This window comes from Corvus brachyrhynchos, unplaced genomic scaffold (assembly GCF_000691975.1).
Source record: "Corvus brachyrhynchos isolate BGI_N302 unplaced genomic scaffold, ASM69197v1 scaffold115, whole genome shotgun sequence".
In the NCBI taxonomy this organism is placed as follows: Eukaryota; Metazoa; Chordata; class Aves; order Passeriformes; family Corvidae; genus Corvus; species Corvus brachyrhynchos.
This window is the reverse complement of record NW_008239553.1, coordinates 12,722,975-12,740,931: the sequence shown is the minus strand read 5'-3', so window position 1 is coordinate 12,740,931 and position 17,957 is coordinate 12,722,975. Positions and strand designations below refer to the sequence as shown.

At 39.5% G+C, this 17,957-nt stretch overlaps 1 protein-coding gene across 4 annotated transcripts in view; it reads left to right on the top strand.

Moving 5' to 3' along the window:
- Positions 1–17,957, top strand: part of RAD51B (RAD51 paralog B) — a 434,917-nt gene that overhangs the window by 285,943 nt on the left and 131,017 nt on the right. The window lies entirely within an intron of this gene.

Here is a 17,957-nt window from a genome sequence, read left to right as displayed (position 1 = left end):
ATATCTTTGACTGACAGACCAGTCAGCTCTCAGAAGAGACTCCTCCCTAGTTGCTGGTAACCTACACCAGTTACAAGTTAACCATCTCATATTATGTTATATTTTCAAATTACTGTGCAAAAGTATTTGCAGACTGATCTCTGCAGTACCCTTGCCAGGTGCTCATAACCAAGGAAACTGAATCATAGCTAAGTGACTGGCCAGAGTAAATCCTCTGCAGCTGGGAGCAGAGCTGGAGTCTCTTCACTGCCATTGAGTGCCAATAAGCTTGATCTTGCTTAGCCTTTACAGCCTTTGTTTCAGGCACTTACAAGTCTTTATATCTCCTGGTACTATGTAGTGAAGGTACTCCTGCTTCCTGCTCCAACTTGCTCTGTAGATTAATTCACCCACTGAACTGATTTTCAGTGTGGTCACTGACTTCGGTCTTGAATCTCTGTCCTTAGAATGCCATAAACTTTTCTTCATCAGTGAAGGTTAATGAAACTGGGACTGTGACTGGAGCTTTATGGCAGAACTTTTTCTCAAATTCCTTGTTTCCAGGTTCTCTTGATACCAGAGGTGATTTTTCTAAGCCTCAGCTCTAAAAGTCAGTTTTCATTCCTATGTCTCTTCTCTTTGCAGGCATCAAAACTGTTCCAAACTGCAAGTACCCAGCAAAGACACTTAAATTTTTGGATTCTTAAAATGCTTGTCCCACCTCTTATCTCCAGGATTGGTTAATGCAACATTTCTAGTATTATCAATACCCTTTTTTCCCTCTTTCAAACACACCACAGAAAACAGAATTGTTACCTTGATGAGACCTACTTAGTCAGAGTGATGCTACTGGTTTAGTTTTTGCATATTTTCTCAGCTCTGTAACTGAGGAAATGGCCTTTTGCCTTGGTCTAATTGATAATTGTGCACTTTCATATTAATCAGATAGCAATTTTCAGAAATTTGGGCTATACCTCCTGTTCTTTATTGGGAGCCACTTAAAGGTCAGAATGGGAGGGGTAAGATTACAGGGTAACAAAATCTGTTTGAATACAAACAGAGAACTTCTGTTTGTGATGCTGTTAATCCAACACCCTTTACAAATGCTGTACTTACAGTTAAGTAAAACGGCATGAAAATGGGAGAGAAAGAACCAGGTATAACTTTTAGGCTCTGGTCTGAATTGTTTGAAGAATGCTCTGTTTGTAAACTTAAGTCCCTTTGCACAGAGGGAATGAATGCAAACTCCCATCCTGTTTATACAGAATCACTTTTCTGTGATTTGACTTCAGTGTGAGTTTTCTCCTCAAAACAGAGAGGGATTAACCTAGGTCAGATTCTCTCATCAATAACTGAAATGTCATCGCTCCTAAAGAGTGGCAGTGACCAAAGTTGTTTATCCTTGGAATAACTTGGCAAATCCACTTGCCTCCTGTCTTCTACCAGATTCTCCTCTTTTTTTTCTTTTTTTTACTTTTTAAATTTGAAAACAAAGGGCAGCAATGCCTAGCTCAACTTTAAGTATTAATTATTCAGAGAAGTTCTGCTAAGTCTTTCTTGGAATATAGTATACTTAAAGACATTCTTAGTAGTGAAAAATACCAGAAAAATCACTGTGAATGAACTGGACAACCTCAAGTAATGAAAATATAGTGGAATATAAGATTGCTAATAGAAATAATTTGCAAAATTATATTGGGCATTACAAATGAGTTTCTATTTTACTTAAGGAGCATACAAGTAAAGCTAGTACTGGAGTAGTTTAGTTTATCATAGAAAGACTAATTCAACACTGTAATGTAACCATGAAAAGGGTCTGGGCTATCCTAGAATAGATCAGGCAAGGTGTTTTCAACTGAAAATTGTTCGTACCATTGTGGAAAGGCACTGGAGACATCTCTGGAATACTGTGTATGGCCTGGAAATGGTTGTTCAAGTTTCTTTCTGCTTTCTTCTTTATCTACTTTCTTCCCAGCCAAGGTCTGTGCTAGATAGAACATATTCATTGACATAGTAACAAGTTTGAGCTGTCACTGGTAAAAAAAAAGTAAACCTCAGATAAAGTTTTAAAACCAGACAAACTTTGACATATTGACTTCAGTGGGCAAAATTCATGGCATCTTGTGTGAAAAGGTAGGGACAGACATGATTCTCATGTTCAGGCATTACAACTTTTATGATTCTGTAAGCATATTAAGGGAGAATCATATCAGGAGTTTGTATATTTATGGTATTGTACTGTGAACTTGAATTTTTGCTTGTTTTATGAATCTAAAGTCATTTACCTGTTCTAGATTGACAACACAGGAGAGTGGCAGCCAGTATAATCACAATATAAGTGATTTTTAAAATCTACTGTAGAGAGAACAATGTGGGGTTTTTCGGTTCAGTTTTATCATTATATCTACCCTGGGTAGGATCAATTCATCTAGAGGAGTTTGCTCTGCGCAGACTTTTTAATCTTTGATCTCTGTAATTCCCATGCCTTTAGCTGTGATGTAAAAACAGGCTGAAAAAGAAGAAACTCCCTTAACTGCTTAGGAACCAAATGCAGACTACTTACCCACTTTAAGGAACAAAACTCATTTTGACATACCACTGCCTGAGATGGACTGAGGTTTTGATTATCTCCAATGCTGCAGACTTCATGGGAGCTGCCTAGCCGACTTTATCATATCTACCCATCATAATGCATCAAGAAGATAATGAAATACATAGTTTTCACAACATTACCTTCCCTTGGACTGATTGTTTTAACTGTTGGGAAAATATCATGGGATTTTAGGACATCTGCTCAAGCAGTGTGGAAAGCATGTGTGCAGCAGGTGGTAGTGTATTCTACCCACATGGTGGAAACGTTGGAAGATACTTGGGACTAAAAGGTAAAAGGCGTTATAAATAGCTACCTGAGCCATCCTGCATCCAGCTCTCACAGGTACATTGATTAGGGAGAGATACGTGCTTTGGATACATATTAACAGAAAGCCATAAATTCCTCAATCCATGTTGAAGTTCAGTGTTTCTGACACACTTGTGATTGATGAGTAGCTTCAACTTTTCAAATACTGGTAAGAAGTATTGTAAAGTACAGCTCAGTTAATGAATTACTTCTTCCTTGAGTATTCATATTGGAGCAACACCAACTTGGAAATTACTAATGAGGTCACTTGTCAATAAATCCCCCTATCTCATCAAAGAAAGTGATAAACTTAGGTTGCAGAGTAGTGTGTGAGTCACTCCTGAAGTTCTCCACTGGAAGGAGCTCATTAGACTTATCTTGGGTTTGCAAGGCCCTTTCACATTTGCGTAACAGTGATGGTTCATGGTCTCTCTTATCAGTCATTTCCTACAAGTGAGTCTGGAATCTCTGGCAGAAGTTCTTGCACTAGTCCTGAGTGAACAATCAGTCTTATTTTCTTTGCCATTTGATTTAATTTGTCTGTGCAGATATCTTCTGCAGTTCAGGGTGTTTATATACTGCACAGCATTGAAGTGGAAGTTACGGACTTCAGAACACTTGAGCTGGCCTTGTGCAGAGCTGACAGTGGTTGAGAAGGTTTAGTTTGGAGACTGAGCCAATAAAACTTTATCATGTCTGAGCCAGCACTGTCATTTTTTTCAGCAAATTGATGGTTCTGGTCCAAGTTATATGTTTGTTCTTCACTGTACGTCACTGGACTTGTTTCTTTTAGCATCAGCCTTTATTTATCTATCTAATAATAATATAAAATTCTGTACCCACAGTCATCTCCAGCTACAGATAAAAAATCACCAAATTCTCTCTTAAGTTGTGTTGATATTTACCGCTGGATGTGGAAGATTTCATATCAAAAACAAAGGAAACTACTTTTTTCTCCGTTTTCATATGTTTTGTCTTGCTTCTCGCTTGTGATCTTAAAATGGCCATCTCAGTCTTCATTTCAAATAACTGAGCAAGCTGAAAAGAGAAAATAAAAGTGTAAATAAGCACAAAAAAATCAAAGAGTTTCTAACTAATCCTACTAAACTAATACCAGATATACTTAATTGGTATTAAATACATAAAAGAAAGGTAAACAACTTGCTGTAAGACATGTACTAGAGGTTGCCATTTCGGTGCCACTGCAGGAAAGAAGAGGTTGAGATTTTTTTTTTTCCCCTACAGTTTTGCATTTTCTTTGTAATGGCTACATTTTTGTCCTTTGAACATAACTAAACTTTCCTGAAGTTCACGGGTAGTTAGGATCCCCAAAGTCTGAATTTCTTAAGCATAATCCCCATGCAAGAGAATATCTAAGAGCTATAAATGCTGCTTGCAGTAATTTTCTGAAAAGAATGATCATTACATGTGATCTTTGCTTCTGTTTTTTCTCCAAACATAAAAAGGTTTATTAACATACTGATTGTTGTTTGGGGCATGTTGTCATCAAGAATTTCAGACCTGATCAGTTATAAAGGAGTATTTCAGGTCTTAAAGGGCTGACCAGTCTTTAGTGAACCTGTGCCATGCACTGGAACAAGCCAGGGCTTGTTGGGGATCCACTACCCTGTAGAAATGTAAATGAGGCCTTCTAGAACAGTTCATGTTTGTCAGAGAAAAGTTTTTCTAGAATTTTGTTATTCAGTGGTTGTATATTCAGCAATACAGATGATGTCTATAAGGCCATTGGTTTCCAATTCATTGGTAAAACCTCTCCCAATAATGTTCTTGCTAGAGAAAATCTGACTCTTGTAGAAAGATTGAAATTAAATTAACTCTATCACCTTTTTCTTAACATCAGTAGAGCATGACAGTACTCCAAAAGCACACATACTGCATTTGTATATATTAGCTCGCAGATCTGTGAGCATGACTTTTTTCCTTGTCCTTGTTGCTTGATGCCCAGTGGACTCTAACATACACTCTGCTGAGGCTTTACATAAGATAATATTGCTGTCTTTCACATGTGAACTTAGCAGTGTTTTGTTAGCTTATCTCCAGGGACTTTGCTTTTAGGAACGGAACAAAGTGAACACACAAAAAGAGTTGGAAAGGGGTTTTGTTTGTTTCATGTAGAAGGCATTTTGCAGCCACTAGTGTGGGTGAAAAATATTTATGCTATGATCTAGGACTTCAGCTTGGTTGAATCCCAAGCTTTTTGGCCCAGGTCTGGGATTTTAAGATTATGCCTTTGCACCAAACAAGGACACTTGTTTTTACTGATGTTCAAGACCTATGAGTGGAGACCAGGAAGAGCCCACTTCTGATGCTGTTTTTCAGTGGATTAATTTTCTTTCAATTTGTAAATAATAATGTTGGTGTTTTTCATCATTTAGAAAACCAAAAGAAAGTTAAAGAAGGAATGAGTATTATTTAAATAAAGACTTGAGACACATTAGAAACAAGCATTGAAGTTGAATCTACAGAGGATACTTTTTTTTCTGTAGAGGATAAGTATGTTACTAAAGTTATTATAGATATTTGAAGAATAATAAAAGCAATAAATCATGATGGCAATAAACATGCTAATTGCATACTTAAGAATGTCTATTCCTCACGTGGTGCTGCTGAATTACACCGAGCTGATTTACTCCATGCAGTGGCATGGGCAGAGGAGCCAATGGCATCTCTGTCTGAGCATGTGGCTCTCCGGAGGAGAAAGTGTGCAGCTGCTAGGCTGCTGAGCTGTGCTCCCTGCTGGTCCCATCTCTTCCAGTCATGTCTGGCAGGCTGGTGGAAGCAGCCATGTGTTCTGAGAAGAGCTGCTCTGGTGCTATTGTACTGGTTACTCCCTTAGGAGTCCTTCACAATTTGGGACACAAGTTCTCTGGGATAAAGCAGTGTTCCAATATGTCTCATAAATAAGTATTGTATCCTTCAGCTTTTTTCTTATTTGCAGAACTAGATTGAAATGGAACAGTGTGGAAGGCTCTGAAAAGCTACATAAACTATTTTCTGTTCTTACTGTTGGTGTACTGTACATCTCATGAGTGACCACAAGTTCCCACGTAGGTGAATTCCCATAGGGGGCTGTGTTTATGTTGCCCAAGTACTTTATCCAGCCACAACACCATCCTCAGATCTCTTTTCTTGGCACTGTTTTATAGTGGTAAGCAGGACGCTCTTGCTGGCTGGCTGCTTTCCTGCATTTTCTCCTGAATTACACTTCTCACTGGACAATTACTGGGGCTTTGAGCCTCAAAAGTATTGTAACGTAGGAAATAATCATGGCCAAGTTCTTATGAAGTTTCCTGGCCTACAGAGGACTCTCCATTGGGAAAATTAGGAGAAACTCAGAAACAGAAAAGGGGACAAAATTCATTTTACAAACTAGGCAATAAGACGTGTCAGGGAGACAGAAAATGCTTCTGGGGAGAGGAATTTCATAGGATCTGGTGTTTCATGAGCTGAAGGGAGCTGACTACCCTGCATACCCGCCCTATATTTCACCCTGGGGATCTTTCACCAGAAGTCTGACTTCAGCGAAGTAAACTAGAGGCAGCCTGTTTTTGTGCAGTTCCCTGGCAATGCTGCTGCAGTTCAGACACCATTTGAATACTCACGTGGGATTTCATTTTCTTTTCCAATTAAAACTTGAAGTCATATGCTGTTTGCCTGGGTAGTGCAGTTCCCTGCCACTGAAGTTACTGTTACGTACATCAGGCAAGAAAGGCTCTCTGGGTACAAGGGCTCAGGAATGTGCTGGCAGTCTGGGAAAGGACAGCTAAGGAAAAGCAGCATTTTGTTAGATTTGGCCTATTGCATTCAGGACAGTCGTTGCTCTGAAGTACATCAGGGCAGCTCACCTTGGAAAGTTTTGGTTTTGCTGTCTATGATTGTCTTAGATACTCATTTGAGGGTTTTGATGGTTTTCTTCTACCGAAGTTATGTTTACTCAGTCCAAGGATATTCAGAGCTCCTCATTATAGTGCCTGATGCTAAAACCATGCTTGAATGGCACTACATATTTCATGCTGACCTCTCTCACTTGAAATCCAATGTTTGGCACACCACAAAAACTGAAACAATTTGCAGACTGGTCATCTGTTGCTAGCAACTGCCTGGATAGGCCCAGCCAAAACACATGCCTTTGTTCTAGTTTTATGGGGGAGGGGGGAGGGAGAATTGACCCCACTGAAAAGAAGTAGCAGAGCTGTTGCTTATTAGTCCTTCTGGATCGTACCCTCTGGGTACAGGAAAATAGGGTACCTCTGGAGCTGTGCCTACCTGGCAGAACATTTATACAGTAAAGTTGCTCCAGATGTCTTATCTCCATATACAGTTTTCATGTAGTTGCTCAATAAAACAGTGACAAAGTTAGGAAGAATACTCATGAATCCTGATTCCCAGTTCCTGGCATTGTGCACTGTGAATAAGTGATCTATACGTATATTGCTTTTTATAAGGAACACCTGAAGCCAGCTAGGTATAGCAGGCTTGAGATTTGCAGTGTCCTCTTTCCTGGGCTTGTCCTCTCTGTTTCTCCTCTATTCTTAAAAGATTATTGGTTTTCATTTCTATCTCCTTCTTTTGTTTGTTTTCCTTCCATTTCTTTCCTTTGCAAGTATTGAATGTCTCCTGTGGGAGTAAGCCCAGCCACATGTGTGTGCAATGATGGTTTATTTTTATTGGAGTCATTGCTTGTGACTGTTATTCATTACTATAGGAAGAACTTCACTAACAAACTGCTCTGAGAGCTTTTTTTTCTGTTGTAAAAAGTCCTGTTTTGTCCATAGCTTTTGAGAGTATCTACTACCATCATTAAGACTTTGAGAGTTTGGAGCTCAGACACTCCCTCCTGAATGTCCTGTTGTGTCTGGTTTTGCAAAGCAGAATCTCAGTACATCTCAGCTTCTTTGCAGGGTGTCTCTTTAGGTCAGCTTTTCAACAATCTGTCTACCTCTCTGCCACCTAAGCAACTCAACTGACCTCTGCTTGGGGAAGAATTTGTGGTTGCACAAAGTGCAAACAGAGTCACTGGCTACTATTATACTCTTAGGATAATAACGTGTACAGCCAGAACATCACCAAGCCAGGTCTGCCTGAGATGAAATGCTGATTCAGAAAAGGCAAGTAAAAAGTACTATAAAGTGCTTCTATCTCACTTGCACTTCTAGCCTTCACTAGATAAGTAATCCTCACTTTTATTTCAAGTTATCACATATTCTGTGTCACCATGGGCGAGACTGTGGTGTCCCATCTTTAAGGTCATGAGAGGAATTCCTGGTACTTCTTTAAGATGAATATCAGCATAAATAATAAAACTATTGGTAGTTGAATTAGGAACATATGCTTAACATAAATGTATGCTAGAATTTAGGTATGTAAGCAGCCTACATAATTTCACAGAAGAAATACAGAGATGTAGAATTAGTTTTTATTAATTAGCCATCTGAGAGTGGAGCACAGAGAGGAAAGTCAAGTGGTCTGCCTAGGCTTACACAAAAGAATATATGATCATATCCTAGAAGTTATTGCTAGGAAGGAATAAAAAGACAAGAAGTTATTTATCTGAAATTTGGCTATTCTTACATAGATTCATTATTTCTAGAGATTTGTTTTAAATATTTCAAAAGCTCTGCTTCACACTAGCACTGACTCTTCTAATTAAAGGTAATCTGTCATAATTTGGGTGAGAAAGTTTGATCTCTTTGATATTAATTTACATTTGTTAATATAAGTGTCATGCTGATATTTCAGGATAGAGATTTCTTTGAATTTTCTCCCATGCTGAATCCATTTCATGTTTTTCCTTGGGCTTTTGAAGACTTTCTCTTCATTAATTTTCTTACTCAAATCAGCACCCAGGGTTGCTGTTTTCCCTGTAAAAATGTCTTAAGTGCATCTGCATTTCTCCTCCGTCACTTTTTCTGTAGATGATAAACAGGGACTTCTTGGCTTTGCAGTATTAGCAATGTTTTTAATATATGAAATTTGTATGTATTGCACTAAAAGAAAATAAACAGATGTGCTGCTGCATTTTGAGGGATTGAGACAACAGCAGGATGGTCAGTTGCCTTTTGAGTCCATTCACTTTGCTGTTTTTTCCAGATGTGTGTTAATGGACATTTTTAGGATGTACACAAACTCTGCTTGCCTACTTTTCTGCACTAATTGGTTTGGATTTATGGAATGCCTCTCATAAAGTGTCTCTAGCTGCCATTGTTGCTTTTCTATAAAGTACTAGAAAGGAAACTTGTTCCTAAACAGTTTCCTCTGGGTGGGATTTTCTTGTGGGGAAAGGGGAGATACAATCCATTTAAACTGCTCTATAAAGAATTGCATGGAGCTGTGGCCCATTAACCTGGCCTTGATGAAAGCTTTTTCAAACTGCTGGACTTCAGAGAACCACATCTTGCAGGTGCTATGCATGGCACAAATTAAACTATAGTTTCCTAAGAAATCATTTTAATCCAAATGATGATTGTTTTTTAATTTTTTTTTCATGTATGAAAGCAGTAGGGACTCCACATCTACTCTCAGTACTGGGGCATGTTAGTAGCCCTACTTCTCACAGTTTCCTCTCTAGTGCTCAAGACATCTTAAGCATGCCCCGTTTCAGTCCACCAATTCTTTTTTTTATAACAAGGAAGTACATGTGTGGGGTCTGGATGTTTGGGAAGACTGAAGAATGACTGCATATACCTCTTTTTCCTCAGCTTGTCTGTTTTACCTCTTTATTCCCAATAATTGCACAGTCTGCCCAACCTGTAGCCTTTTTTACTGACAAGGGTATGGGTGCAGACAGTACAGCTGGAGTAGCTGAGCTTTCTTCTGCTTGAAAGGGGAAAATTTGTGCATAGAGAGTTTTGCTTGCAGTGGGATTTGGAGGAAGATGCAAAGCAGAGGGGATAATTGTTTCCATAAGAAAACACTAGGCCCAGATAAAGTCAAACTCTGCAGTGATTTGCTTATGAAGGCAATATGATTTAATAACATGTTATTCAGATTTTGGTGCTGGTATCAGCTATAAAATCTTTAGGACTGTATTTAATTTCTGAGCTTCAATTTACCCATGTGCATAATGGGGTTATTTTTTCCCCACCCTTTTAAGGCCTTTTTGAAATCTATAGATTAAGTACCATGTATAAGCAAAATGTTGTTATCCAGAGAGTCATTTGCCATCAGAGATCAGTTAATTGTTTATAGGTATATCTTGTGAGCTTAGTAAATGATTGCAAGTGATCTAAAGTACTTTTTTTCCACCATAACACTGGAAAGGCGTTAGGGTCACTTTTTGTTTCTGCAACAAGGGGCAGTTATCTTCCAAGTCAAATCAGAACCCATGACAGGACTGATGCCTCAGAGAGCTCCAAGGTCTAAGGAGCATTAGTATTTGGTAAGGCTTGGCAGGGAACACAACCATTTTTTCTCTTATTTTGTAAAAAGCCATCCCATTGCTCTAAAGGATGCTTCAATGTGAAGAGGGAGTGGGGAACAACGGCATATTGCTCTGTGAAGCCTTGATGCCACTACGGTGTTGGTGCCCTTTAGGGAACTTTTGGTTCTCTCCTTGGGTACCTTTCTGGTGGGCTGGAGGCAGTGTAAACTGTGGAATTGAGAAATAGAGCTGGCCCTGGGAACTGGGTTGCAGTTCCTGCTCAGAAGTAAATGATCCGCAGAATAAGGACTGCTGCTTTCATTTCTAGAATGTATCAAATTCCGGCACACTGGGCCTAGAAGAAGCAGAAGGGAGGGCAGAAAAAACAGTTACGAAGTCTGCTGGGATATCTGATGCAAAATCAACTTTGTTGTTTTCCTTACTGGCTTTTTCCTGGGCTCTATTGCAGCTGAAAAAACAACCCTTCTGATCTACAATAAGAAGGGAAATTCTGGCATGAAGATTGTCCACCCGGTCAATTTGGCACAATTGTGGGAAAGATTTGTTTAGTTTAGCACTGATTTTATTAGTACATGAGTCTAATCAAACCTTGAGAGATAGTATTCTACCTGTTGAGTGACCCTGTCAGTGGTGTAGGCTTCCTTCTTAATTCTCATGCTCTTTCAAGCGAATGTGGTGTTACTGAAGAGTTCTCCTGAAATGCACCAGCTGTTAGCAAGGCTTGTTTACTGCACTAGAACAACATGAATTAGCAAAATATCCCAGCAAGCCAGCATTGTTTCAGTTAGGGCCACAAGCATAGTGAGAGCCAGACTCCTTTCACAGGTCTCTGGTATCCAGTCAGTAGACCTGAATTCCAAGATATTTATTGACTGTAAATGTGGATTTGTTTTTCATTCAGTCCTTAGTGCATGTATATGCATTTTGTCAGTACAATAGACAAGAATAATGTAAGTCTAGGAGACAAGATAGTGTAAGAAAAAGCTTAACACAATAAAAAGAGAAGAATCTGTTCACTGGTTAAGAAACTGACATACTTTAAAGGAGGCTTCAAATGGTTTTATTTATGTTCCTCTGTCGTTGCTAAAAACCAGTTTCTTGTAATAGTTTCCATTAAAAAATAGGGACAAAACTAGTTGTCTTGCTAGTCTAAATGAAAATGATGCATTAAATGTTAATACAGTGATTTCCTCAAGTATTTCATTGAAATATCTTAGTCCATTAGTTTTGTTAAAATCATTAGTTTTCCACTATAAAATCATAAATTTTTAATCATGTGAGAGCTGATAGCTCAGTCAAAATCATCATGTTATTTCACTGTTTGGTAGTTTATCATCCTGGCATTTTTGATAACTAATTTGATATAAGACTCTGTCCCCTTCATCATCTTTACTTTTTTTTGGCAGGACATTGGCTTGATTTCTGGTTATCAGAATCTTTCTGAAAGCTCATCCAATACATTTTCCAATTCATCACTTTTCTTGCTATTGACAGGAGGTGTTGTCCCAATAATTGCTGGGCTTCTGCAATCAATTCTGTGATTCATCTCTTCCATAAAGCTTATAAACAATAAAATGTATTAATAAAAATGCTTTCCCTAATTAAAACAAACTTTAATGTACAGTATTTCTGCTGTCATCATCAATTCTCTCCAAGCCTTTTGTTTCTCAACTGCTCTGCCTGTCTCACATTTATCTTCCTTTATCTAATCTAATGGCATCTATCCAATTTCTATTCCCTTTTCATCAAGGTGATATATTTCTTCTTCCCTAGTACCTTTGTGTTCTTAGCATGCCTCATGGCAGAAATTATTTTTCAGTAATTTAATATTTATTCTATGTTGTTGTCAAATAATAAATAATTATTACAAACCTCTTGACAGGGAAATGTGATGCTAGAAAGGAAAGAAAGGAAACTAAGATTTGACCATTTTGTAGAGGTTGGACTTGGCAAAACTTGAAATTGCTTTCATTTTTACTTCCCTCATCCATCTCTGTGATTCGCATTTTGCTGGAACAGCAGCATAAGAATAACTGCAACTGGATTTTAGGTTCAATTCCAGAAGTTCATGGGTAGCTCATGGAGAACATTTCAGAAGTATCATAGGATGAATTAGAAAGACTAAGTACTGTTTCATCATTTTTCTGTATCTATTTTCTATTAATTTCACTATTTAAAAAATAATTTTTGTAATCAAAATGCCTGTTAATTTTTTTAGGCTATTACTTGCCATTACTGTTTACTCACCTCAAAATGTGTACTACTTTTGGTGCAACTTTAACTGCACTGAAGTGTTAATAGGAAAAAAAAATTGTTGGGGCCTGGATTAATTTTTGATTCCATGATTAAATAGTGCATATCACTAGAGGTGTGTTTTTCACTTATCTGGCTAGGAAACAGTGCAATAAATTCCTTTACATACATCAAGAACATTAGTGGAGTTCTATTTTCCTTTCTTTTCCTGAAGTAAAAAAGGAACCGAGGAAATATTTTATGTTGGACTGAAAATTTAGGTTCATGATCTTAAGTTTTGTAAAGTAAGATTGTGGAAAGAGGTCTGCATTTCAGCTTGTTATTAAATTATTCTGATTTATATCCAGATTCAGATAATACGTCTCTCTGTCCTCCCCAGTTTTCAGCCAGGAGTGATTTAGAACTGAAACAAGACATATAGCTGAATATATGTGAATTTTATAAATTCCTGTTCTGCCTGTGCTGCCTGCTTCTGAGTTATTCTGGAAGATCCATCTCATGTGTTCTCCACATCCTCAGATGGCTGTTTGTAATCTTATGGTGAGGAGCAGATGCTCACCAGAAGATAGAGATGAGAAGACTTTAAATTACAGATTCTGTATTTGAAAACCAGCAACTTTTTCTTGGTTTATTCACCACAAAGATCCTTAGTGGCACATGGGCCATCAAAGGACATTGTTAGTCTGTATTGTTCCAACTCTGTCAGTTCTGTCAGCATGAAACATGGGTTGGCAGGGCTTCGATGTTGTCAGGATTCCCATAGGACTTGAAGAGACTTAATAGGTCATGAAGTGCTCCCTAGGCACTGCTTCATATCCCTTTCATAAATATTTTTATCTGAATCCTAAAAACAAAGATTAACTTTTTTAGCTTTGCCTCCTTGAGTTGAAGGCTCTTCCAGAGTCTCACTTTACTGATAGTTATGATAGTTTCAAATTGCCAGCCAAAATGTCTTCATGGCTGCACATCTGTTCTTCTGCCAGTCTTGTCAGTTTGAGAAGCTCTTCTCTTTCTTCCTGCTTCATTCTCTCATTTCCTCTCTCCCCATCCATTTACACACACAGACACTGTCAGCCTTCATTTTTGCCAGATTCACTGAGCTGATGTTTTTCTTAGTGGCATCTCAGATGAGCACTCCAGTCTCCTTGCCAGCATACAGCCCATCTCTTGCAGTTTGAGTTCGTAAGTGACCTGTACAGTACACGGTCTCTCAGATTAAAGCTTGCTGGTGTCTTGTACAGAAACCCACATATCCCTGGTTTTACCAGGTACAGTGCACCATACGACTGGATCTGCCACTGTCTTGGCTACGTCACCTTACGGGTCAATCTAAGTGAGATACTGGTATCTCTGATACACCCAGGAAGTGTCTTCTGTCCAATAACTGACTGTTTCCCCTTTTGTCTTACAGCTTCTGTGCTTATCCTTGTTTACTTCATTACCAGTGCTCATTTAGCAGTGTTAAAAGCTTTACAGAGATCCAAAGAGATGAGTTCAAATTTATGTCAGAGTTCTAAAAAAAAAAATCAAATAGGGATGTCTGGTATGTCTGGAATGACATCCGTGTTTTCTTTTACCCCATTTTCCAAGACTTTAGTTCATAGAATCATAGAATATCCAGAGCTGGAAGTGACTCACAAGGATCGCAGAGTCCAGCTCCTGGCCCTGCACAAGACAGCCCGAGGATCACACCATGAGCCTGAGAATGTTGTCCAAATGCCTCTTGAACTCTGTCAGGGTTCATACTATGACCACTTCACCAGGGACCATGTTCCAGTGCCCAACCACCCTCTGGGTGAAGAACTTTTTTATCATATCCAACCTAAACCTCTCCTGACACAACTTCAGCCATTCCATCAGGTCCTGTCACTAGTCACCAGAGGGAAGAGATTGGTGCCTGCCTCTCCTCTTCCACTCACAAGAAAGTTGTAGACTGCAACGAAGTCTCCCCTCAGTCTCCTCCAGGCTGAACAGACCAAGTGACCTTAGCTGCTCCTCATACGGCTTCCCCTCAAGATGCTTCACAGTCTCTGTAGCCCTCCTTTGGATGCTCTCTAACAGCTTTATATCCTTCTTATATTGTGGGACCCAAAAATGCCCCCAGCACTCGAGGTGAGGGGTCCCCAGTGCAGAGCAGAGAGGGACAATCCCCTCCCTTGCCAGGCTGGCGATGCTGTGCCGATGCCCCCCAGGACAGGGTTGGCCCTCCTGGCTGCCAGGGCACTGCTGACTCATGTTCAACTTGCCATCGACCAGGGCCCTCAGGTCCCTTTCTGCAGTGCTGCTGTCCAGCCCCTCATTCCCCAGTCTGTCCATAGATCCAGGGTTGCCCCATCCCAGTTGCAGCATCCGGCGCTTTCCATTGTTGAACTTCATGTGGTTGGTGATTGCTCAGTCCCCTAAATTTTCACGGTTTCTCTGCAGGGCCTCCCTGTCTCTGAGGGAGTCAACAGCTCCTCCCAATTTAGTATCATCAGCAAATTCAGTTATTAGGCCTTTGAGTCCTGCATCCAAGTTGTGTTATTCCTCACTTCAAAATTCCTTCTAAAGCCCTGCATGATACTGTCCGGTTACAGGCCTCTACTCACTAGTTTACTTATTTTTTTCTCTTCCTTTAGGGGGACTAAGTTTGCTGCTTCTCAGTTATGTTGTGTCATCTTCAAATTCATAGCAAAGTGACAAATACTAGCTATCAGACCTAAATTCACATGCTGGTTCTTACAATGGTTTTCCAATAGAGATTATTTACTTCTGCTGAATGTGCTAAATTCCTGGAGTTTTCGTTCCACTCAGTTATTTCTCTATCAATGTGATATGGATAATTCCTATTACCTGCCTTTTCTTCTTTTTCAGTATTGTCCTACCTGTGGAAAACTGATTATTTTTTCACTGCTATCTAGAATATATTTAATCATTATCCCAATGTCATTTCATTATAAATCCGACTTTTATTTCCTTTTTGCTATTATTAATAATCTTTCCAGAGTCAACATTACCTTGATTTTTGGTAATCCTTGGTTTATACTTCTACTTCCTGGCCTTCAAAACATTGTTTTCTTTTTTTGATATGTATTTCTTTCTATATTTTATAAGTTCCTTGTCTATATGTAAGAACGTACTCTGTATTGTCTGTTCCAGCTAGAGGATGGTTTGCAATAACCTTTTACAGTTTCTTGGTTTTGCTTGAAAAACAAATCTAAATACATATTTGCTTCTTTTTTTTTGTCTGTGTGTTATGTTAAATATTACAGTTTGATGTTATAAGAATGAATTCTATGTACTCTATCTGGTTGTGAAATATACAGTTGTACTTTAAAGGTTCTTTTTCTCACTAAGCAAACATTCAAAATAAAGCAATACCTTTGAATATTCTGAGCTGTTTCCATTTCATTTCAAAAAGGAAGCTAATTCAGAGCTCAGATGTAGCTGTGCAACAGCCACCTTTCAGAGGGACCCTGTGATGTGCTGCTGAAAGGATGTGATTTATTATATTTTTTCATTGCTATACTTAGTTATGCACATATTGTAACTGCATAAAAATGCACTAACAGAATGTACATAGAGTTATTTGAATGTCTATCCATGTGCACGTATAACTGTGCCTTGTGCACATGCATACGTAGGTTAGCATTTATGTGCATGGTAGTGCATGGAATGCCTAAAATTTGACCTCAGATGTCAGAATTGTAACTGTTTCACTTCAGGCCTTTCCAGTTAAACATCCAGCTGTTGTGGGAGAGTCTACCTGAGTGTTTGCACAGTTCTTCCACCCCATCCTCTCCCTTGTGTTTTTTAGAGCTGAGGGAGTGTGCGAAGCACCTGGAGGCAACTCCTCTTCATTCTACTTTCTTCCTGGCAGAATCTTCCTCCTGCTGTGCCAGTGGGAAGTGCTGTCTCTGTGGTAACCAATGACAGGACCTGAGGAGATGGCCTGAAGTTCTGTCGGAGAGGTTTAGGTTAGCTACTGGAATAAGGTTCTTCATGTGGAGGGTGGCTGGGCACTGGAACAGGCTCCCCAGGGAAGTGGTCACAGCACCAAGCCTGACAGAGTTCAAGAAGCATTTGGACAATGCCATCAGGCACATGGTGTGACTCTTGGGGATGGTCCTGTGCAGAGCCGGGAGTTGGATTCAATAATCCCTTGCAACTCAGCGTATTCTGTGATTCTGGGATAATGACAGGCAAGGGAATTCAGGTTTTGTTAGAGTACATGAGGCACATGGGATGTGACTTGCCCCTCTTTCCTCCAGAAGATAATCCCAGAGAGAATGGTAATTAACATGGAAAAGGGGAAAGTGCTACTACAGCGGTTTTCCTAGTTGGAGTGTTCACAAAGTATTCATGGTATCATATCCTGAGGTGGTTTTGCCAGCTTCATAAAACAGAAAGGAAAACATTGTCATTTGGACTGGTCTGATATTCTCTGACTGTATTTGTGGTCTTTGTGCCTGCCTTTATTTTTTGCTTTCAAAGAAGAAGGGAGATTATGTTTGGTTTAAATGCTGAAGCCCATAAATGTTAGCTAGCTGTGGGTAATAATGGTTATGTTTGAAGAACCAGATATGGGGATATTTTTAATTCAGCCTGGATCAGAATCAGATGAGAAAGAGTTGGAAGACAAAGCACCTAAGCATGGTCCTGTCTGCAGATTACATGCAAATACAAATGAAACTACCTACTCTACAGACACCCTTAGCATTGAAAGTGCTACAGAAAAATCTCTGCTTCAGTCACTGCTGTCAGTGACTGAAGCAGGGCCACATGGGCACCATGAGATCAGTGTTTGTGCTGATCACATTTTGGGCAGAGCGTATTAAATTTGTCATTAAAATGTCACTTTCATGTAGGTGACAGAATGAGGGTTATTTTGAGGCAAGCTGTGGAGGAGCAGTCCTTGGCAATGAGCAAAAACCAAACAGACAAGCAATAAAGCTTGGCACGTTTGTGTGAGTTTGCCACCTGCAGGTCCCACATTCCCTACCCTGCTAACAAGCCCATTTCTGTCTCCGCAGCTCTGCTGCAGCTCATCTTCCACAGAGGATGGTTCTTCCATAGTGGAGCCAGGGAGCTGGGTCTATTTCTGGCGTCACCCTAACACCAAGCTAAATTCAATTGCACTATTCACCCTGAGGGGATTCCAGTTCCTATTTTGATATTTCAAGGACAAGACCCTTGAATAAAGCTTAACATGGTCATTACCCCTTTTGCAAAAGAGGGCATCCAGATACTTGCAATGGCATGTTACCATCCCCAGTGTGATGACCCATGAGTGGATGTGCTGCTTCCAGGGGCTGGAGGAGGACAGTGGATGGAGTTCTTGGAGAAGGCAAGGGGGCATATCTGTGGAATGGCTAATGGCAGTTAAAAATTGCCATGCACTGTGGCAGTTTTGTTCAAAATTGTCTCTGAGTGCAACACCGTGAA